Source organism: Ambystoma mexicanum, chromosome 6q, assembly GCF_040938575.1.
Source record: "Ambystoma mexicanum isolate Mex_15411 chromosome 6q, UKY_AmexF1_1, whole genome shotgun sequence".
In the NCBI taxonomy this organism is placed as follows: Eukaryota; Metazoa; Chordata; class Amphibia; order Caudata; family Ambystomatidae; genus Ambystoma; species Ambystoma mexicanum.
In genome coordinates this window covers 63,234,668-63,259,092 of record NC_090937.1, presented here as the reverse complement: position 1 = coordinate 63,259,092, position 24,425 = coordinate 63,234,668, and the positions used below count along the sequence as shown (strand labels likewise).

At 45.6% G+C, this 24,425-nt stretch overlaps 1 protein-coding gene and 1 long non-coding RNA gene across 2 annotated transcripts in view; one reads left to right on the top strand and one right to left on the bottom strand.

Annotated features, from left to right (window-relative positions):
* On the bottom strand, positions 1–24,114 carry LOC138515775 (uncharacterized). Its single transcript, XR_011282167.1, has 2 exons — positions 23,979–24,114; positions 1–261 (listed from the first exon to the last, which is right to left on the bottom strand). It is a non-coding gene; the product is annotated as an uncharacterized lncRNA (long non-coding RNA).
* Positions 24,108–24,425, top strand: part of FBXO10 (F-box protein 10) — a 794,278-nt gene continuing 793,960 nt past the window's right edge. The window contains exon 1 of the mRNA XM_069630484.1: positions 24,108–24,245. The gene's annotated coding sequence lies outside the window, so the exon portion shown is untranslated. The remainder of the gene's footprint in view (positions 24,246–24,425) is intronic.

The window sequence follows — 24,425 nt, the reverse complement described above, 5'->3', positions numbered from 1 at the left end:
TTTCGGCTTTGTCATTGTTGCTATTGTTTACTCTTTATTGCACAACGCTTGTTGGTATCTGCATTCTTTACAAATAAATGAATTGCTCTCCAAGTAAGTCAACAATAACATATTGTTGATTCAGGAGTCACAGTCCTTCAGGAAACGCTAACGTCGATTTTATTCCCACTTCCATGTGCATTATCCTTGGAGATTGTCATTCCTGTAGCGTCTGATGCAATCTGACACTGAGATCTGTGGCAGGATTATCCAAACTGTGCCCTTGTGCAAAAATAATGCAGCAAATTAATTTAGCGCCACTTTTTCTTCTTAGATAATATGAAATAGAGCAAACAGGTTTAGCTTATCTAAAAATGCTAAATGAAGCAGACTGTTTCATTTGCTGTTTGCTGTGTAAAATGAAATGAAATGCAGTAAACACATTAAAACGCAATACAGCAACCATAGCACGGTAATGTAAGTGTTCTTGTGTAGTGCCTGTGTGACACTCTTGGTGGCCTCGCCGCGCTTCCCTGTATAATAGAAAAGGGAGTGGTGTTTGTGAGAAAGGCATGGTATCAAACAGTAGAAACAGACACAATGGATACAAGTTTTGAAAACCTTTAAAGTTTTAGTTGGGTTGGTAGAATTCTTAACTGGCCCGACCTCTAAAATGGGATTATCATGGCAGTATCTCGACCCTTAAACAAATAACAAATACATCCAAGTCGCGTTTTATCGGCACAAGCGCAACTTTCAAATTATAGTCACTTTAACTTTAACATCAACCAGACTTTTGTTCCCTTAGATAAATCACTGGTCGTGTTAATGGGATTTCTTTAATCTTTTTCCTGCCGCTCAAGGCAGTTACCAATGCCTCTTCTGCTGCCTTCCTAACTCTGTCGTGCACCTGGAAGGGTCGCGTGCCGCGTTCTGGCAACCTGAAGGTTTTTTTCCTCTGCTCATTCGGCTTTGCTCTACGAATGCTCACGGCTTCCCAAAACATTGAAAACCTTGTCTGGCTTTTTCGTGATCCTCTTAACTGCCAATGCAAGTCAGGGGAGGTAATCTTTCTAACCTCATTTCTGATCTTCCTCGGAGCAGTACTTTTGTTAAATGAAGTGTGGAGGAATTATGGGAGTTGTACTTTCCCATGAAATAAGCAGGGATAGGGTTTAGATTGCTTGTGGAAAAAGTGCGATACTATGTCTCACCATTGGGTGCTTCACCCCACTCCCTGAGGACTCTCAGCCCAGCTGATCCTACCTCACTTGTCCAAGCCCAGGGTCGGGATCCAAAAGCAATGGCCTTCCCCAGGCCACCTGAGTAGGGGATCCCCGGGGACATCTGGGGAGGGGTAAAACATGCGGAAGTGTTGCAGGTGCCCGAGGATATATTTTTGTATTTGCATTTTTATTGTTTTATATAGCGCCTGTCAAGGGTTTTGACCCATGTTGAATTATTAGACGGGGTAGATGTGGGGATGAGCTGTCGCCGCCCATCATTCTATCCCACAACAAAACTAAATCAATAGACTGGGTGGATGTGGGGATGAGCTGTCGCTGCCCATCATTCCATCCCAGAACCAGGAAAACCGCGCGGTTGTGCGCACACCAAAATGGTTGTCTAACCTGCCACCCACCAGTGCCAGCATGATGGACCGGAAGCGCAAGGGGTGAAAGGTGGTGTCAAAGGAAAAATAACAGGCCTGTTAGCTTAAAAGCGCTTTAAAATCACCTTTGTTTCCCTGAATGCAAGCTCAAAATGCCTATTTTAAACATCACAAGATATTCAAAAATCTCAATGAACACCAGCAGACATTTGGCAGAATGTATTCTTGTGTGCATACAAAATCTGGGAAGATGAAGAGCCCAAAACAATGTTTATAACAAAACTGGCTGAGCTGTGGATGTCAGCAGCTTCATTGAAATTGGATTTAAAACCACTAAAATCGAAATGTTTAAATTAAATGAGTGACCTACTTTTGAGTGTCACATAGTTTGCAACTGTTAAATGTCATGGTTTTGAACTTACAATCAGCATTCTAGCTGCATGTGTAAAAATTGTAAGTTTGATTTAAACTGGGAACAAACAGGACATTTAGCTGAAGCTTGATTTAAAGAAATTGAATTCTGCCTGACAACTACCCCCGACGGGAGTTGAACTGGCTCAACAACTCTTGCCAGGCCTGGCTGCATCATGCTGCCCCCACCAAAAGGAGATCACACCGCTCTGATTGAATTAGGGGAGGAGCACCTGGGGACTGCAGGAAGTTGAACAAAGCCCTGTCCTGGACTCAGGCAAATGTTATATTGGGGGGGTCGTAAAATGGCTTCCTCTTGGGAGAAACTGGGAGGGGCAGTGCCTCTGCTAGCAAGCTGAGCTTGGGGGAAGTGGATAAACCAGTTATTCCACCATGTGATGTGGGAAGCCACACCCCCTTTTGACCAGGGCATAATTTTAAAAAGATGGATTATTCCTAGTACGGACTTGTCAGAATTATATAAGTAATATCATTATTCTTGTGATTTTTCTGTGCACGTTTTAAGAGGTGTTAGGACCCTGTGGTGTATTCTGGGGGGTTGCTAGCAGAAAATAGGGTCTTACTCCAAATGTCTGCATGTTAAAAATCTGACACTTCATCAATTAATGTCCATACTCCTTGCGCACATTTGTGTCATTTTTGGTAAATGTCCGACATGGGTAAACCGACCAAAAAGCGCAAAATGTTGTCATTTCTGAATCCCAGCTCGCAGGAACATGGGGCTTGAACAGAGACCTGTCTTAATTCATCTGTAATATGTACATGTAATGTCAACCACTTGTGTATCTGGGAAATATGTATTTGAATCAAATATAGATTTGTGGGCAAATTGACCAGGGGAGGATCCTCTGACCCATAAACAGACCTCATCATGATGACAATCCATTTCTTTCCCCCAATCATGGGAGAGGGGAGAATTGGGCCAATGACAAGTAGAGAGGGGCAGGCTCAGATATGCCAGGCACACACCCACTTTCAAAACACATAAAAGGAACATTGAAACCCAGGCAGAGACATTCACTTTCCAATTTCTTGCGGGACGCTTTGCCGGGAGACTCCAGACTTCAAATCTATCAACCTCCAGAGACCAGAGAGACCAGAACTGTGCAGTGCTAAGAGCAGAACCAGAGACCAGACCGCTGTGAAGAACCGCTAGCAGAAGTCCAGCCAATCCTGACCCGATCGGTGACAAAGCCATTCCTGTCCAAAGGATAGTGTGAGTACTCTAGGACTGTGCCAGACTAATCTCTTAGTTTAAAATAATCTAATTAAAACTATTTTAACCTATTTAGAACTACCTCATAGGAATCGTGTGTGTCATTCTGTCCTTTTTAAAGCTGAAAACTGTCATCTGCCATTTTTAACTTTTAAATTTCAAATCCGAAAAACTACCTTGACGAAATCGTCCGTATCTCCGGAACCGTTTGTGCTAGTACTTTTATCTTAAAGCTAAGATTCAAGGCTTTCCAACGAACTTAGAACCGACCTGCTACTCCTTATAGGGCCTCTGTAATTACGCTCGACGCACGCGATTAAATTTGCCGCGATTTGACATTTTGCACAATTTCAGCCACGTGTAAAAATCAGCAGCTCCTTGCTTTCCTTTGCTAAAATTCATTTTAACCTGCTGGTTACTCATAGAGCATTGCTAAAGTGAGCCTGAACTAATATAAACTAGATATCACCCACCCTGAACCTCTAGAGGGAATTAAAAGCATTTTTAGCACATTTCTCACTTCATTGTCATCACATTCAAAGAATTTTTGGCCTGTGTTTCAAACTTCTACCTGTTTTCCTCTAAGCTTGCTGGGGGGGAACTGAATTTGGTATTGTATTTGATTGCATTCCTGAGAACTATGTGCTCTCCTTTCCAACTCCTTATATTGCATAAAGGGGGGGAGTGAATTGTCAAGGAAAAGTGATCACATTGTCTTTTGTTGAAGCCATATCCAGTTATTTTCTGTACTGCATTTCATTCATCATTGCATTGTCCTTGAAGCCATAAGGGCATTCTCTACCACCTTATTTTTCTTTTTCTATTCATAAGTAACCAAGAACTGTGCTACTGTAGGATTACCATTGCTGATTACTGCTCATATTCACGAGTGTGCTATCCATTATCAATTTATTTATAGAAGTGTGATATATATATATATTGTTTAATTTTTCAAATAAACCTTTTAAATTTGCAAAACAAGCCTACTTCTTGGCTCAGTGGGGTCAAGGAGGATTCTAAGAGAGGGGTGTTATACAAGGGTTCATCATCCAGATTATAACTTGCCATAAAAATACATAAATAAGGGCTTCCCTTGGGCATCCCAGACAAGGCACTGACTTAGTGGGATTACTTGATTGGAGTCACTTACAGAGTGGGGGCTCGTAGCCGGGATATTCTGGATTAGATTTACCACTTGTGCAGCTTAATACAGTGTGCTAACTGACGGGATACATACATCCGGTCAGATCACCATGCTGTGGTACGCTGTAAAGCACTCCTCAAAGGGACGCTCTAAGGAGAAGGTCTGTTTTGCAAAATAAAATACAAAGTTCGGTAAGTCAGGAAGGAACTCAAATTCCAGAATGACGACCTTGGTAGATATGAAGATAGCTAGGGAGCACCTCTTACATAAACTGTTTGTGAGAGGTGAATGGTCTGAACAGGACCAAAATGTATGGTTACAGGCGATCACACAACAGGTCACTACAACTGGGTCAGATATGTGGAGAGATCAGGGTCCCTTACATGTGGCCCTGAGTGAACTATATATGGCCCCTAAGGCCAAGGATGAGCACAACAAGATTGCCAGGGTGGCGGCATATTTATATTTACATATGGGAGCCATGCAGGACAAATGTGCTGAGGGCCAAGAACTGGCAAATGGGCAACAGATGGCGTTAGAAAAGGCCCAATCTGACCTGGACTTGTCTGAGCAGAGGCTGCACAGAAGCCAGGAGTCAGAAAACGAGAGTAGACAATACATCATTAACATGAAGGAGGATATGGATATCCTGCAACAGGAAAAGGCTGACCAGGATACCAAATTTCTGGCCTTGCAGAAGGAGTACCAAGAAGGTTTGGACTCCCTACTGTAGAGCCAGAAAAATCTGGAGCAACAGATAGATTTCAACAGGGCATGCACGAAGCAGGTAGCCACCCTGCAAAGCCAATTGGATAGAGAAAAAGAGGAGAGCAATAAATTGATTCTGAAAGACCTGGACACCAAGACAGAATTTCAGGAAGAGCGCCAGAAAACTGGTGCCTTTCAAAGGCAGAGGGACGACCTGGCAGCACAGATGCAGGCTCTTAGTCAGGAAAGGGACACCTTAGGCCAGGAAGTCTGCCAACTAAAAGAAAAAATTGAAGAAAATCACCTGGCCCTGCAGGGGCCGGGTGACCTCCAAAAAGAGCATCACGACTTGCTAGAGCACACCAGGAGGGTGGAGGAGGCTCTGGCAAGAAAGGAGCAGGCCAGTAGGGATGGGACTCAGGAGGTAACCCTCCTGCAGCAGAGACTGGCCCAGTACTCCAGGACCAATCAGGAGGCACAGAGAGAAAATGAGGCTCTCTGTCAGCACAATGATAGGCTCCAGCAACAGGTAGCCATGCAGGAGAGACTGATAGAGTCTAGAAAGGCCTTAACTGAGGAACTGAAAGCGCAGGCTCTTGCATTGCAACAGGGAGCAGGGGCTGACAGAGATGAAGTTCGCTGGGAAAGGGAAACACCTGAGCGTAACCTCAGAAGCCCTAGTACCAGAGGCCTTCATCTCTCTCAGTCCCTGGACTCTGCCACCCCCATGTCCCCTGGCGCACATGAGCACAGGACCACAGGGATGGCAGATTGCTATCCAGCCAAAAGTATGGGGCTCATAGGCCAGTACCACCCAGGAATGGAGGGGCGGGCATCCGGGTATGGGCACCCGAGCACAGTGCAATTTAGTGGGGAACCCCAGGAGAGTAGGCCCATTAAGGGCATCCTGAAAACCTCTGCCCAGTTAGGTCAGTGGGGGGGGGTACCCATCAAATCCTGGCAGCAAAGAGGGATCTGAAGACTCCTCCGAGCGTTACAGGACACAGGAGACCAGGTCCCCACATTCCGCCTGCCATTCCCAGGCTCGCAGAATCCGGGAAAACCTGGAAGATCAGACGGGCACCACTGGGAGCAGTGCTTCGGAGTCAGAGGATGAATGGACCAGGGTTACCCGAACCAAAAAGGCCAATAAGGCAAAAAAGGGCCTTGCTTAAGGACCCATTGAAACAAATAAAGGCAATAAGGAGAGTCATCACGCCTTATCATAAGAATGCCAAGTATTCTGTTTGGGAACACCTGGAGCTCTATGAGCAAATGATGGAGACTTTCCATTTGAAGGACAGCAGTAGCTACATCCAGTACGTCAAATGGACATTCTCCCCAGAATACTCCAGTTTCTTTGCAGGGCTGGAGGACCAAAACCATTCAAGATGGTCCACATATAGGGCAGCCATCTTGAAACATTTTTCTGTTCATAGAAATCCTCAAGAGGCTCGCAAGGCAGCCTACAATTTGCAATGTGGGGAGGATCAGGCCCCACAAGAATTCATGCAAGAATTGAAGCGTGTCTTTGCGCAGACCACCAGAAGGGTGCGCACGGACAGCAGAGAATTTGTCAATACTTTTTTCCATGCCTTGCCCAAATACATCATGACCCAGCTAGTGAGAGATTTTCACGAGAAGAGGTCACTAGACTGGGTCGTTGAACAGGCTATCCAGATCTATGAGGTGCAGAAGCCCATAGAAAATAAAAGTAATGTGCAGAAAACCCCAAAACCAACAGCACCCCTGCTGCTGCCAAGGTGGCAGAGGTAAAGGTGCCTCCGTTTTAGATTTGGAGATGGGGGGGCCTAAAAACCTGCCTGCACCAAATAATTCACAGCCCAGAAGGCCCTCGGGCCAGTCACAGACAGGGAGTTGAGGAGGCAGTCCCACAAATGGGGTCCCCCGCTCCCCTGATTATGTAAGTCCCTGCTACAAGGGAAACCGGCCCCTCCTGGGTTATGTGTGGACTCCTCCAGCCCAAGGGGGGGGGGATCCAGCCAAGCACCTGACCCAGGGAACTTCCCTCCTAACTTCCCAGAGGAGGGCAGAAATTCACCAAATCCTGGGCAGAACTTTTTTCCCAGGTATCCACCCAATTTCCAGCCCCAAAATCATCCATCCTTCTTTCCCCAATTCCCTGAGCCCAGACAACCTAATCCGGGAGAGGGGAGGCCAAGGGTGGAGGGGTACCCAAATCTTCCCAATCCGGGGTATTACCAGAGAAGGGATAGCTACCCTTCCCGAGATCAGCCCAGGGGAGAAAATAGAGCCCCGTATCAGCCTGAGCGGGTTTCACAACTTGAGCGCCAGGTCCAAAATATGGCACGGGATTTGGGTCACATACTGAGGGCTCAACAGAACCCTCAGATGAGCATGCCACCGCAGAATGCCCCAAACTCTGGGCCTGGTGCTCCAGAACAATGACGGGGGCAGCACCCCGATAACCCACTGGTTCCCAGGGAGGAGTCACAAGGGGAAGGGGGGTGTAAAGCCTTGGAGGAAGCTTCCTTCCCAACTTGTAAACAGCCCCTGGAAAACCAGGAACCGGAAACAAAATCTTCTACCCCTGAAAGTCTGCCACCCAAAGAGCAAAGAGGAGGTAGGAGAAACAAAGGACCCAAACAGACCCATTTTGTGGAGGAGGTACAGGTCTTCCAATTTGAGGGAGAGGGATTCTCAGAGGACGCTGGGAAAAGGATCTTCTCCTTCAAAGATGGGGGAACTCCTCCCAAAGAAAAATGGGTCCCAAGGGATTCCAATCCAGACTGGGGAGATATGGAGACTGAGCTACCGCCGCCCATCATCTCATCCCAGAACCCACAATACCGAAATACCCTGGTTCAAACCCATCCTGGCGACTGCCTCCAAAAAGGGGGGGGCGGCCCAGAACCGGAACCAGGGGAACCCACAATGGCTCTGATCTCCAGTTGCCAACTTTTTCTTTCAGATTCCCCAGGCTCTCCACAGAATTCTGCCCAAATCTCTTCGCTAGCAATGTCCAAAACCAGAAAATGAGCCCACCAGTTGTCCAAAAATGTGCATTATCTGTGCCCCCTTGAGGAGAAGGAGGGAAGATACTATGCCCCGGTACAAGTACAGGGGCAGGGTACAATTTTGGCACTGGTGGACAGTGGATCCCAAGCTACCCTTCTGTCCAAAAGGGTCTTTGATGAACTAAATGCAGGAAGGGGGGAGAATTACCGTATTCCTCTCACCTCTCTTCCTGGACAACTGCAGAACTTTGATGGGAAGGAAATTCCTGTTGAGGGGACTGCAGATTTGGACATCAAAATTGGGCGACACAAGGTGAAACACCCGGTCATAGTAGTGACTCCAGTGGGCACCCCTTGTTTACTAGGGAACGACCTACTGAGAAGGTTGTCACCCCTAACAGATTGCGTAAACAAGGTCCTCTGGACCCAGACTAGCCGACCAATAAAATTAAAACAGAGTGTCAACCATGCTAGTTTAAATGGCACCTGCCACATGGTTGAACAAAAATCTGACCAAGTAGAATTTCACTTCCAGAACAACCAAATTCCAGATGTGACAGTAATAGCAGTAGGACAACAGACTGGTGAAGGAGGGTCCTCTCTATTTCTGAAAATAAATCAACCTTCCTTCCAGTTCAAGGTGGTATTCCGCACTGGAAGGAAATACCCTGAAATTCTTTACCGATCCACAATCAGTCACTCCCACTCCTATAGACCAGAAAAATGTGAAATCAGCTCAGAGCCTGGCTGATATTCAGCAAATTGGAGAGCAGTTGTTCATCCCTGTTCAGTTAAATGATGGGAAGGACTCTGTTCTCGCTCGAGTGTGTGTGAACAACGGTAAGAGCTTCATCAGCGAAGCCATGTTCCGCCAACTCCCAAAAGATCCAGCCATTCCCACATTCAAACTGATAGACAAACGGGAAATGGACCTGGAAGCACCCAATTCCAAACATCTCCTGCCAAGCAGGTGTATGCTCAAAATCTCCATTGGCAACAAGAGCATAGTCCATAATTGTTGGGTCGTGCGAGACGTTACTGCCGCCTTTTACTTAGGCAGTGACATTCTCAATCGCTTTGCCATTAATTTGGACCTAATAAACTTCAAAGCTTGGTCCCGATTAACGGAGAATCCCATGGGCTTTGATGATTCAGAAAAAGCATTTAGGTCAGCTCAATTACTACCTTATGCAGTTGAAATTCAGATTAAAGAGGAAGTCACCATCCCAGAAAGGACCAGACAATTCTCCCTGGAAGTGAAAGTTAAAAGAGGACAAAAATTGAAAAACCCTGATGCTCACATTCATCTAAATGCTTCTCTCCAACAGCAAGGGCTAGGGGTAAACCCAACACCATTAGTCAACATAGAACATGACACCATTCCAATAGAGGTGAATAACAGCGACTTAAAGAGTATTACTCTAGCCGCAGGCACCATCATTGGAATGGCGGTTGATGACCGACATTTCTCCATTGATTTAGGAAATGAACTGTTAGGACCAATCCCCAAGGACTGTTTTGACAGTGACAGTGAGGACAATACAACACCAGACAGGATTTTCACCCAGCATGGGGGGAACTTCCTGGTGTACACTTCTTGCCCTTTTGGTAAGGAAGATGTGACTTGTGACTTCAGAGGGGATGAGGTGATTTTCCAGGTCCTTGAGGGCTGCCTTTCCCACATGAAGCCTCCGGTCCAAATCAGCACTCTGACTAGGGACTTCTCCACCCAGCTGGAGGAGGCTGCTGAGATACCAAAACCAGAAGTCTTTCCAGGCTTCAGGCAGATGGTGGAAGAGAGAGTCAACCTAGCTGATGCCTGTGTGACTCTGGAACAGAAGCAAAAGTTGAAACAAGTTTTCTTGGATTCCAAGATCTCTTTGCGGTAGACTCATATGACTATGGTCGCACCGACATCCACACAACAACAATTCCCACGGACCCTGGCATGACTCCAGTGTTTGTGAAGCAATATCGTTTGCCTCTCGCATCCATGGAGTCCCTTACTGAAATAATTAAGAACCTTGAGTCCCGGGGAATAATCCGTCCAGTACACAGCACCTTCGATAATCCGGTGCTGGGAATATTGAAGCCAAACGGCCAGTGGAGACTGTGCGCCGACCTTAGGGAGCTCAACAAACGGGTCCATACTTCCCGCTGGCCTCTGCCCTACATTGACCAAGGGCTGACCCAGATCCAGGGGTCACAGGTATTCACAGCAATAGACCTGACCAATGGATACTGGACCGTGCCTGTCAGTAGGGAGGACCAATACAAACTGGCTTTTACCTTTGGGGGCCAGCAGTACACTTGGACCCGGACTCCCTTCGGATACCTCAACTCCGGCAATGAATTCAACATTTTCCTACACAAGGCCATGCCCGACCTGGGTGCGAGGGGTAACCTGGCTTATGTAGATGATGTCCTCATCAAAAGTTCATCTGTGGAGGAACACATAGCGGAGATCCGTTATGTTCTGACACAGCTGAGGGCCGCCGGAACAAAACTTTCCTTTCAGAAAGCACAGTGGTGTAGAACCCGTGTTAATTTCTTAGGGCATGAGATTACTCCTCAGGGTCTCTGTCCCCAGGAAAAGAAAGTGGAATCACTTCAGAAACTGAAAGACCCCACCACTCTGCAGGAACTAAGGAGCCTCCTTGGACTGACTAACTACAGCAGAAAGTTCATTGAGGGCTACGCAGAGATCACCAGACCCCTGATTCATCTCTTGAAGGGGGGGGTCAAGTGGGAATGGGGTCCAGAACAATCCGAGGCAGTAAAGCAACTCAAGAGAAGCCTCTCACAAGCGCCTTGCCTAGCTTACCCTGTCAGAAACAAGGAATTCTTCATGGAGACAGGGTTCTCTAATACGTGCTTTACGGCAGTATTATACCAAAAGCATGACAAGGTCAATAAAGTAATCTCCTATGCGAGCAAAACTTTATCCTCTGTGGAGGAAAAAATTCAACGATTGTGAGAAGGCACTCCTGGCAATGGTGGGCATTGAAGAATTACCGCCCGTTTCTCCAGGGGGAACACATCATAGTGGAGACTCCACACCAGCCTCTGCAATATCTCCAAAGTGACAGAATCCGGACCGGAAATGTGAGTAATTCCCGAATTACTTCCTGGATTCTGTCAATGCAAGGCTTTCCTGTGGAGGTCAGATATGGCCAAAACAAGAAGAGTCCCCTCGCGCAAGGCCTGGCTGACTTGCATGATTGTGCCAGAGAAAACTGTCTCGAGGACGAAAGTCTAAAAATCAAGGACAACATGGAGGCATACCTTAATTCCCCACACAAAGTCTTTGAAGAAGACAAGTGTGAGGGAATGCCCACTGTCTATGTGGATGGATGCTCTTACCATGTTGACAACAACGGGGAAAAAGAACTCGTGGCCGGCGTAGGGAACGCATGGGTGAATGAGTCCCCAGAACCCTCCGCTGGGTACAAAATTGGTCCCCGAAGTAGTCAGGTGGCAGAGTTGATGGCTGTGCATCAGGCCATCCTCAATGATGTCCAACATCAACTCCACAAACTGGTCATAATCACAGATTCGGATTATGTACGGAACGGGTTCGTGGAGCACCTAGTCAATTGGAAAACCAGAGGCATGTTATGTGCTAATAACAAACCCCTGAAACATGGGAAGTTAATCCAAAATATTGATGATCTGGTCACATCTAATGGGATGACTATATACTGGAAAAAGATCAAGGGTCATTCCAAAGTAGAGGGACCAGACAAAACTGGAAATGACTTAGCTGATCAGCTGGCCAAAACCGGGGCCATCCAAGGGGATCTAATAGAAATAGAGTCCCTGTTGGGGGAAATCCAGGTCACTGCTATCACTAGGTCCCAGACAAATGCTCACAACGATCGTTCAACTGCCCAATGGAGTAAGGAGACCCCTGATGCTGATTTAATTACGGCTCAAAAGGAGGATCCAATAATTGGTAAGTTTTACCAACACATTGAGGACCCTGAGAACTTTCCCCTGACGGATACCGATTACATTGGGAAGGAGGACCTTAGAGTGTTGATGAAATGTCCATAGGTGTTCCGAATCCAAGACGGTTTGTTGGTAAGGAAATCCCAAGCTGGCCATGATCAGTGGGTGGTCCCTACCTCATTCCAAAGCCTGATGTTAAGTCACACCCATGATGCGGCCACCGCCGGTCATAGGGGGTTTCATACAACACTTGATATCTTAAGAGAGGTTGCATGCAGGCCACACATGGGGCAGGACCTCGACCAATACTTGAAGGGGTGTCTTGTGTGTGCACAATTTCAGCCATCATCCCTCACACACCGTGCGCCTCTCCAAAAGAGGGGGACGACACTGCCATGGTCAGATTTGCAAATTGACTTTGTAGGCCCTGTAATTCGCTCGTCTAGAGGAAACAAGTACATGTTGACCGTTACATGCTTGTTTACCAAGTGGGTGGAATGTCTCCCGGCCCCAAATTGCAAGGCAGAAACAGCAGCTGCCCTGATGATTAACCACATCTTTTCCCGTTTTGGCCTACCTCAAAGGATTGAGTCAGACAGAGGTAGCCACTTTACCAGTCAAGTAATGACAAAGATGTGGGAGATATTGGGGGTCAAAAGGAAGCTACACATTGCTTACAGGCCAGCTTCTTCTGGAGCAGTAGAGAGATACAACCAAACCATTGTGAGCATCTTAAAAAGGTTTGTGGCAGATTCTGGGCCAAGTTGGGATATCCGACTACCTCTGGTCCTAATGGCCATCAGATCTACCCCTTCATCTGCAACTAAAATGTCACCATTTGAGTTGATGACCGGGCGCAAGATGGTGCTTTCCGAGCATTTGCTCTACAGGACCCAAGAGCAGACACTGATAAATGCCTCCACAACTCATGAGTATGTGGAGAATTTAAGGAAACACCTCCAACATGCTTTTGCCTATGCTCAGCGGAATCTAGAAAGATCAGCTGAGAGTATGAAAACGCACTTTGATTTGAAAACCACCAGGAAGGAATATGATGTGGGAGACCGGGTCTATCTATACAATTTCCAAAGGAACCAGGCCAAACAGCGAAAGTTTTTGCCTACATGGAAGGGACCCTTTGAAATAATAGACAAGATCTCCCCTGTTGCCTACAAAATCCGCATCCCCAAAGGTAATTTGGCGGAAGGGGAAGATAAGTGGGTCCATATTAATCAGCTGAAGTGTTGCCATCCCAGGCACACTCTGCAACAACTGGAGGAATCCACTGGAATCCCAGAGGGGGCCGCTCCAGAGTAATTCAGTTCCAACCCTAAAATATTCCACATATAGCATATAAAATTCTGTGATTCTTGAATATATATGTTCTTGTCTCCTAATTTAAAATAAAAAAAAAATGTATATGTTCATATCTTCTGATTTATAAAATGTATATGTTCGCCACACCATTAACAGTGGTGGAAAAATGTCTAGGAATGTGTATTGCCGCTTTGCTTTATCATCCTAGGAGAGATGAAACCATGGACACTGACCAAGGAGAATGACCCAGGGACCGGGAGCAAAGATCCGAGGGGCCCGGGGTACCGCCCAATATTCCCACCAGGACCAACGAGGAGAACCGATCGATCCAACCGGATGGAGGAAAAGATGCAGAACTGTACCACCTACAGAATTGGGAGAAGATGATGTGGACATACCAACGTGTGGATCAAAACATTCTTTGCACCCGACTCCCCCTCGACTCAAATTCAAAGTGCAGTCGGGCAGGGGGTTTGTCAAGGGTTTTAACCCATGTTGAATTATTAGACGGGGTAGATGTGGGGATGAGCTGTCGCTGCCCATCATTCTATCCCAGAACAAAACTAAATCAATAGACTGGGTGGATGTGGGGATGAGCTGTCGCCGCCCATCATTCCATCCCAGAACCAGGAAAACCGCGCGGTTGTGCGCACACCAAAATGGTTGTCTAACCTGCCACCCACCAGTGCCAGCATGATAGACCAGAAGCGCCAGGGGTGAAAGGTGGTGTCAAAGGAAAAATAACAGGCTTGTTAGCTTAAAAGCGCTTTAAAATCACCTTTGTTTCCCTGAATGCAAGCTCAAAATGCCTATTTTAAACATCACAAGATATTCAAAAATCTCAATGAACACCAACAGACATTTGGCAGAATATATTCTTGTGTGCATACAAAATCTGGGAAGATGAAGAGCCCAAAACAATGTTTATAACAAAACTGGCTGAGCTGTGGATGTCAGCAGCTTAATTGAAATTGGATTTAAAACCACTAAAATCGAAATGTTTAAATTAAATGAGTAACCTACTTTTGAGTGTCACATAGTTTGCAACTGTTAAATGTCATGGTTTTGAACTTAGAATCAGCATTCTAGCTGCATGTGTAAAAATTGTAAGTTTGATTTAAACTGGGAACAAACAGGACATTTAGCTGAAGCTTGACTTAAAGAAATTGAATTCTGCCTGACAACTAACCCCGACGGGAGTTGAACTGGCTCAACAACTCTTCCCAGGCCTGGCTGCATCCTACGGCCCCCACCAAAAGGAGACCACACCGCTCTGATTGAATTAGGGGAGGAGCACCTGGGGACTGCAGGAAGTTGAACAAAGCCCTGTCCTGGACTCAGGCAAATGTTATATTGGGGGGGTTGTAAAATGGCTTCCTCTTGGGAGAAATTGGGAGGGGCAGTGCCTGTGCTAGCAAGCTGAGCTTGGGGGAAGTGGACTGGTGGACAATAACACCAGTTATTCCACCATGTGATGTGGGAAGCCACACCCCTTTTTGACCAGGGCATAATTTTAAAAAGGTGGATCATTCCTAGTACGGACTTGTCAGAATTATATAAGTAATATCATTATTCTTGTGATTTTTCTGTGCACGCTTTAAGAGGTGTTAGGACCCTGTGGTGTATTCTGGGTGGTTGCTAGCAGAAAATAGGGTCTTACTCCAAATGTCTGCATGTTAAAAATCTGACACTTCATCAATTAATGTCCATACTCCTTGCGCACATTTGTGTAATTTTTGGTAAATGTCCGATATGGGTAAACTGACCAAAAAGTGCTAAATGTTGTCATTTCTGAATCCCAGCTCGCAGGAACATGGGGCTTAAACAGAGACCTGTCTTAATTCATCTATAATATGTACATGTAATGTCAACCACTTGTGTATCTGGGAAATATGTATTTGAATCAAATATAGATTTGTGGGCAAATTGACCAGGGGAGGATCCTCTGACCCATAAACAGACCTCATCATGATGACAATCCATTTCCTTCCCCCAATCATGGGAGAGGGGAGAATTGGGCCAATGACAAGTAGAGAGGGGCAGGCTCAGTTATGCCACGCACACACCCACTTTCAAAACACATAAAAGGAACATTGAAACCCAGGTAGAGACATTCACTTTCCAATTTCTTGCAGGACGCTTTGCTGGGAGACTCCAGACTTCAAATTCATCAACCTCCAGAGACCAGAGATCCAGAGAGACCAGAGATCCAGAGAGACCAGAGATCCAGAGAGACCAGAACTGTGCAGTGCTGAGAGCAGAACCAGAGACCAGACCGCTGTGAAGAACCGCTAGCAGAAGTCCAGCCAATCCTGACCCGACTGGTGACGAAACCATTCCTGTCCAAAAGATAGTGTGAGTAGTCTAGGACTGTGCCAGACTAATCTCTTAGTTTAAAATAATCTAAAACTATTTTAACCTATTTAGAACTACCTCATAGGAATCATGTGTGTCATTCTGTCCTTTTTAAAGCTGAAAACTGTCATCTGCCATTTTGAACTTTTAAATCCAAAAAACTACCTTCACGAAATCGTCCGTATCTCCGGAACCGTTTGTGCTAGGAGCGAAATTGATCTTTTGATCTTTTATCTTAAAGCTACGATTCTAGGCTTTCCAACAAACCTAGAACCAATCTGCTACTCCGTATAGGGCCTCTGTAATTACGCTCGAAGCAGGCGATTAAATTTGCTGCAATTTGACATTTTGCACAATTTCAGCCACGTGTAAAAATCAGCAGCTCCTTGCTTTCCTTTGCTAAAATTCGTTTTAACCTGCTGGTTACTCATAGAGCATTGCTAAAGTGAGCCTGAACTAATATAAACTAGATATCACCCACCCTGAACCTCTAGAGGGAATTAAAAGCATTTTTAGCACATTTCTCACTTCATTGTCATCACATTCAAAGCATTTTTGGCCTGTGTTTCAAATTTCTACCTGTTTTCCTCTAAGCTTGCTGGGGGGGAACTGAATTTCGTATTGTATTTGATTGCATTCCTGAAAACTGTGTGCTCTTCTTTCCAACTCCTTATATTGCATAAAGGGGGGAGTGAATTGTCAAGGAAAAGTGATTACATTGTCTTTTGTTGAAGCCATATCCAGTTATTTTCTGTACTGCATTTCATTCATCATTGCATTGTCCTTGAAGCCATAAGGGCATTCTCTAGCACCTTATTTTTCTTTTCCTGTTCATAAGTATCCAAGAACTGTGCTACTGTAAGATTACCATTGCTGATTACTGCTCATATTCACAAGTGTGCTATCCATTATCAATTTATAGAAGTGTGATATATCTATATATATATATATATATATATATTGCTTAATTTTTCAAATAAACCTTTTAAATTTGCAAAACAAGCCTACTTCTTGGCTCAGTGGGGTCAAGAGGGATTCTAAGAGAGGGGTGTTATACAAGGGTTCATCATCCAGATTATAACTTGCCATAAAAATACATAAATAAGGGATTCCCTTGGGTATCCCAGACAAGGCACTGACTTAGTGGGATTGCTTGATTGGAGTCACTTACACGCCTTAATCCAAAGCGCTACATAAAACATAAATAAAAATAAAGGATAATTAATGAAAGTCTTAGAGGAGTGGAAGAGGGCCAGGAGGGCCTCACACCGGGTGCCACCATTAATGGCAGAAGAGGAAAAAGGAGAGAGAACATATGGGGGTCCATAGGCCTGGAGAGGGACCAACAAAGAGTATGTCGGTAAGGGTCTGTCTGGAGGAAGCATTGGTATAGGTATCAGCAATCGGGAGCCCCGGGTTGGAGACCAGGATGTCCTTTTGAGCTTCTTCCTGCCAGACTTAGTCAGAGGGATAGGGTAGTTGATAGAAAAGCAGTTAGAAAAGATAGGTGTGACAGAAAGCACCATAGGGGCTGTAGGGAAGAAAGAGGGGGGTAGGGAAAGGAGAGCCCAGGCAGGGGACAAGGGTTGCAGAAGTCACGTGGGGAGGCCGACAGGAGGGAGGCACGGGGGGGACACGAAAGGGAGGAGGGCACCACAAAGAACAAGAACAGACATACAAATCAGATGCAAGACAGAACCATCAGAAATAAAAGAGCACAACAGGGAACCTAGAAGTAGAGAATGCAGATGTAGTACAGAACCAAGGAAAAGCACAAAGCAAAACAGGGACCCTAGATGTAAAAAAAGCAGATGAAATGCAAGGCCAAAAGCAAAACACAGAGGTCAGCAGGGAACCTAGAAGTGAAGAAAGCAGGCAATTGTAATGTGATGCCACAAACCGTGGATAGCAACACAATATCAAGAAACATAGAGAGCAAACACAAAGTCAATACAGTCAACAAAGCACAGAACACAACAGGAACCTAGAAGAAGAATGCAGGCAATGCAAAGTAATGCCAGAAAAACAGTGGAGCACGAGACAGTGTCAGAATAGTACACAATAGATCGAAGAGAGAAGGGCTGAGATGCGGGAGGAAGGAAGGGAAACGCAGGGGGGGTGGAATAGGGTGTGGGGACCTACGATGCGAGGGAGCGCACACGGCTAGAGAAGCAAGGGAGCACACATGGCCAAGTTGTGGGCTAAGTATTTCAGCACAGCATACTACAACACACACAGATTCGACTTTCCCAAAAGGGGGGGAAAGGCTATGTTTTCGAGCATGGCACAATACAACACACTCAGATTCAACTTTTCTAGAAGGGGGAAAAGGCTACGTTTTCGAGCACAGCACAATACAACACACCCAGATTCGACTTTCCTAAAAGGGGAAAAAGGCTACAATTTCACCCACAGCACAATGCAACACACCCAGAATCGACTTTCCCAAAAGGGGGAAAAAATGCTACGTTTTTAGGCACAGCACAATCCAACGCACCCAGATTCGATTTACCTGATCAGTCGCGGCAGGCTAGGTGCTACCGCTGCGGACACCGGCAGACACCACTGGAGCTGTCCTTAGCCTCTGGTCCTTGGCCGAGGGGGCTGCCACGGCAGGGGGTGCCTTGGGTGGCCGATTTAAGGGGCCCATCAACCAATGGGAGCGCAGAGGGAGTGAAAGGTGAATGTTGCGTGTGAGCCGATAAAATGTGAATGAAGAGAGCAATTGTTAAAAGAAGAGGATACAGAGTAGCAGAGCGGTCCTGTGAGAGGAACTCGCACATTCAAAAGTCTCTGTGAAATGTTATGAACTTTTGAAAGATATTACACGCGGAGATCAAAGGAAAGAAAGTTAACTAAGAGGAAAATTAAATATGTGAAATGTGAAACATGCCAAGGCAGCAAAAGTAAAATATAAGAACTTTGAAAAAGGCCAAGAAGGCAAGTGAAAGAGAATAAGAACTACAAGTGGCAAGAAGCATTGGAGGGAAGGAAATACCAAGAGGTATTGGTGTTGAATATGAACTTTGGAAAAGACAAAAGAGAGTAAGAACTACAAGTGCCAAGAGGCATTGGGGGAAAAGGAATACCAAGAAGTATTGGTGTTACACATGAACTTTTGAACAGGCCAATAGGGCAGACTAAAGAGAGCGAGAATTATAAGTACCAAGATGAGTATGGATTGTGTATTGAAGGAATATTGAAAGAGAGGTTGAAGTGTTCATGCAGAGGTCTATGTACATTCCTTGTAGTTTCGAAAGTCTTCGACAGTGAAAGATCTTAGATAAAACGTAGGGAAGGGATCCCCCACGAAGAACAAGACAGGCTGGAGCCCGGCAGAGGTAAACCTGTGCAGAACTGGAATAATTAAGAACATATGAACTGAGTATTGATGACAAGGCGCGTGAAGACTAAGGAAGTGATTGAACTACCAGAAATTGAAAGCCTAAGATTGAACTGTTGAATTGTACCAGTAAGCCAAAGTGTGCAAGACTGATAGAACTGTGCCATCCACAGATCCTTTGTTTAGTAAGAGACTCTCTAGACCCAGTGGGATTGAACCTGGGGAAGGGAGTTGGTGATGAAGCCATTCTGACATTTCTTTTTGACACACTATCTTCCTTTTTGTATTCCCTTAACACATTTGTTATCTAGAGAAGGAGGGCTAGGTTGGGTTTTCTTAGTATAGGCCTTTTTATTTTGACCAGACTGACTTGGATGTATTTGTTATTGTTTAATGGTCGAGAGTTTAGGGTTAGGGCAAGTTAGGAATCCTACCATCCCATGCAAATTCGTAAAGGTTTTTGAAACTTGTATCCATTGTGTCTGTGTCTACTGCTCGATACCATGCCTTCCTCACATTACCCTCATGTTTCTCACAGGTGTTGACTAAAAATATGCTTTTAAATTTGAACTGTTACAAAAGTTGGTAAGATGTCTTAGGGAGATGTCAGAGAAGGCATCATAAAGCACCCCACACTCACCCATTAACTAGGCAGCTGCTTTTTGTGCCCTCTGTGAGCAGAAATCCAATGGTGTGGTGCCCGTCCCGTCTTATGCAAAACCAGCTGAGAAATGTAAACACGGGATGTGCAACACAACAAGAAACTTGCAGCTCTCTGAAAAGTGAACAAAACAGCATTTGTGTGGCTAGGAACAGCCAATTTGTAAGTGCTGTCGCTACTCTGTACACTGGATCTAGAGTTGAAGCATGCTGCCTGTAAAGAGCTCCTTTCATTTACCCCGACCTGTGTAAAAACGGCATCTGGTCATTGCATCTAATGCCATTCCATCTAATGCCATTCCATCTAAATAATGCGCATCGAATGCATGTTTTTGGGGGGTAAAGGGTTAATTTTTGTTCAGGGGGATTTTAAAGGGTAAAAAACAGGGGTTTGGGGGTGTCCCCCAAACCTCCCAAAAAAGAAAAAAAATACATTTGATGGACATTTTTTAGATGCAAAAAATGTGATGCATTTAGATGCAAGGAAGACATATATGCGCGCAGACACATACACATTTTTTCTTTTCTTACTGTGTCATTCACCACCAAAGTGTCCTAAAAGTGCCTATGCAATGTGCCTTATGGTACAGCAGACATGGGCAGAATGGCATTGAAAATAAAGTACTGGGGTTACCTCATGTCTCTCTTAGTGCATCAGTATCCACACCTTCAGCATGTAATAGTATACCCATGCTGAGGCATTCTTAGGGCTCTTCACAATTCAACTCTGCCAAACTTGCCTCATATGCTAGTATGTGCATACAGTATTGAGACAGCATTAGAGCTATTACAATTCTATCTACACAAAGACATCCACAGAGCTCTCATAATGTTCCTCTATCTACAATTACAACATGTAATAGTATACCGATAGTAATGCATCCTTAGATCTCTCACAAAGCACATCTATTAACTTGTATTGTGTAATGGTATGTCAGTACAGTACTGACACACCCTCAGAGTTTTCCCACTGCACCTCTATACACAATAACAATATGTATGAGTATATACTGTGACAGCATAACAAAACAGACACAGACAACAGAATCAAGTTTTGTCTACAACGTTTTATTAACTCAAAATGCAGCATGGAGTAAGGTCTAACTTGCCCTATGCTAAGGTGGGATTTCCCTACCTAAAGAAAACTAAAGATAGGCTGTATCAGGAAATCCAAAGCAAATGTCTGTATGTCTGTGTCCAAAACCTATACTTGTCCTCACGTCTAACTGTATACAATGTGTAGGGATGTGTTCAAAGTAAAGTTCAGAGCTTCTTCCAGATCTTGGCTTGTCATCAGCTTCCCCTTTCCAAAAAATAAAAACAGTTTACAAGCCACAGGGGTTCCTTTCCCCAAGAGTTGAAGTCTTCCAGCTTTTCAAAACAATTCCTTGGGACACTTGCCAGCTCTTCTGATATTGTTCCTTGTTCACTCAATCACATAGGCAGTTCATTTTCTTAACTTCAAAATCACATAAAAGTCTGTTGTTAACCACAAGCTTCTTTATGGGTGCTTTCAGCGGCTTTTCCATAAAAGGGTGAACTCGGTCGAGGCGCAGTTGTCGGACCACACAGTCCACCCATTGCAGGTCACGCAACCGGTACCCCTTTCTTGCAGCTTTTCAATCAACATTAGACTGCTGCATCAACTTGACAGTGCTCCTTGATGTATCCACCTGTGTCACACTCTCCTAACACTGCATGGTGGTTTCATTAGTTTAATTAGTCAAAATGCACTTTCTGGCCTTCTCCTGGCTCTTTCCAATGTGTATCTCCTCACAACATAGAGTTCCTTTAATTCTCTTGTGGCTTTTGCCAATGCTTATTTTCTCATATAATACTGTTCTCTGTATTAGCATCTTTCCCGTGCTTTCTTTCACTCTGTTTAATGTTCAGGATTGCTCAAAACATGTGTTCGTGTTCACTCTGTTCAGTATTCAAAAGTTTTTAAATTGCTTTCACTTCGTTCGCCATTCACAAGTACTTATATTTGCTTCACATCACACAGCATTCATACAAGTGCTTGATTCCATTTAAAACAATGTTCATTGCCTGCTTTACAAATTTGCCTGCCAACCCGGTGTTCCCCCTTCTTGGTTCACTCAATGGTCTGAGCTTACTGCTGTGCTGTGAGGTACTCGGCCACCACAGTTTTCCTTCTTCCCGTCCGGTACCTTGCTTCTACTCACAGCAGCCCTCTGCGGCTCCGCTCACCCAGCGATGCTCCTCCTGCTGCTCAGAGCTATCTCGGCTGCTTCACTCGGTCACGCCGGTGTGCTTCTTTCCATCTGCCACCGGCCTCCCACGTCCTTCAGCTCTGCTTCCCGCTGCATAAACTCTGCATCCTTTCTCGGGTCTCGAGCACTCCGCTTTCCACACTGCTGATCCGGAGAGATCTGCCTGCACCCAGCAGTCCGTAGCCCTGCTTCTCCAGCTGCTTCCATTTCCACAAGGATGTCAGGTTTTGACGTTTCTGCCACCATGATTAGTCCAGAAAAGACTAGACCGCTCACTAGTGAAACAGTAGTCCGGCCTTGCTCTTGTTGTCATCCTCCTTGCCTCAGTACATTGCTGAGGTCCATATATGTCCATCTCTTTAGTTGGTCTCTTTTTCATCCCAGTACTAAACCGGTATTTCATGGGGAGGGTTTCAAGGAAAGAACAGTGAAAGGGCTGCCAATAGCCTACAAAGGCTTGAGTGGTAGAGGGTTTGGCATGAAATAGAAATGGGAGATACTATGTCTCACCTAAGGATGTTCTCTCCCAATCCCCAAGTCTCTTCCACCCATTTTTAAAAAAAATCCTCGAACCCTTTGCCCAGCTCAGCTTCCCATCTTCCCCTGGACGTCAGTTCCGCCCTCGTGCCATTGGCAATTAACACTTCATAAATTCTAGAAATGTCATGCCCCCTTCTGCAACACGGAGTAGATTCTCTGTGTCTTTGCACCTCATCTCCTCATCCGCAGCACTAGGCCACCTCTTTGTGATCCCTGCCAGCGCCGCCCCATGTAGCAGGAAGTGCCCCCCGGGTATGCCCGAAGCCTCCTGCAGCTCAGCAAATGTCAATAACCCTTTTTCGTTACACAGGTCCCCTAACGTGGCCACTCCGCTTGGTTCCCACTTGGTCCTCACTGTCGTGCCCCCTCGCCCCACCTCCCACCCGCCATGATCGCAGCAATTGGTATCTGCAGAGAAACCGTGTCCTTCAACCCCTTCATCCCGCAGGTCCTTTTTCAGACCTGGACTCCCAACTGCACCAAGTATGGGCAGTTTTCCATTTTACCTCCAGGAATCCAAAGCAGGTCCCTGAGGTACATATGCTTGACGGCAGGCTGGAAGTCTCTTCCACCCATGGAATCCTCCCTTGAATATCCACCCCCACGGTTAGGATCTAAACATGATGGCCTTTCCCTGGGCATCAGATGGGAGGAAGAAGGGGGGAAGAAGTGAGGACACCCCCAGGTTCCTCACAATGCATACAGCATTGAGGCATGCAAGGCACCTCAATCCACACTTACTGCATGTGATAGAACACCCACAATGAGGCACCCTTCAAGACTCTCACAATGCACCTCTACCCACAACTACAGCATTAAATAGTATAATGATATTGAGAGCTGAGGCCCACTCAAAGCTGTAACAATGCACCGCTGCCACACTTACAAAATGTACAAACACACGTGATTCATTTTTGCCTTTTGCACAAAGGTTTTTATTCAATATGCATTGTGCAAAAACGTTTTGCTCCATTACTTATTCTCCAGACATGCCAACATTGAGGAGCCCCTGAGAGGGAGATTTCACAACACAAATCGTGAGAATGCAGTTTTCCCATAAGACTGCATTGGGGTCATAATGATTCTAGGCGGGAGACAGTTAAAAATAGCATTATTTTTAATTGAAAAATCGGGAGTCTCCCACCTAAATCGGGAGGGTTGGCATGTATGATTATCTAAGCAGTTGCACAATGCTAAGAACCCCCGCCCCCCCCCTCCCAACCCCCGTGCTCCTCACCCAGCGTGTGAGAAAAGATAAATAAATCACACAATCCGTGCAGTTTATGGGTTCAGAGGTTCCCACAAAGTTAGCAGCCATGGGTTAACAGTAAACAATATATTTGTCTGGTTGTTATCGCTCGTGACGCCGCACTGCGAAGGTCACTCAAAATCAGAACAAATAAAATCGTGGTCCAGCCTACGCAGCAACAAAGCACCTTAGAGTCTATACTGACAAAATAAACTGAAGCAGAAACACGATCTCCCTACCATTATTTCCCAACATTCCTTGCCTCGGAGAGCATGTGATCACATGGAAACCATAGAGCTCCCGAACAGCGAAGGAAGAATGAATAAACAGCCCTCTCCCGGGTGGCCTCTATGGTCTGCGAGCCCTGTGCACTGACATCCCCTCCTCCGATGCCCGCCTCCCCAGCGCTCTATGGTAACCGCGGCTCTGGCGGCTGCAGGATCAGCAAAGAGCACCTCTGGCCGCAGCTGCAGCAGCGATGAGCTGGCTCCGCGCGATGCACTGAGGTAAAACTCTAGTTTCTGCGCTTTGCTAGCCCTGCCAACGGGTGCTGTGAGGAAAACGAAGCCAAAACTTTATAGAATTGATATCTGAGGGTTAACAGCCTCAAAAAAGCCGCAGTTGTTGACTTTTTTTTTATTTTTTATTTTGGGATTTGCCTTTCAGAGACAGATGTTCTCTATATG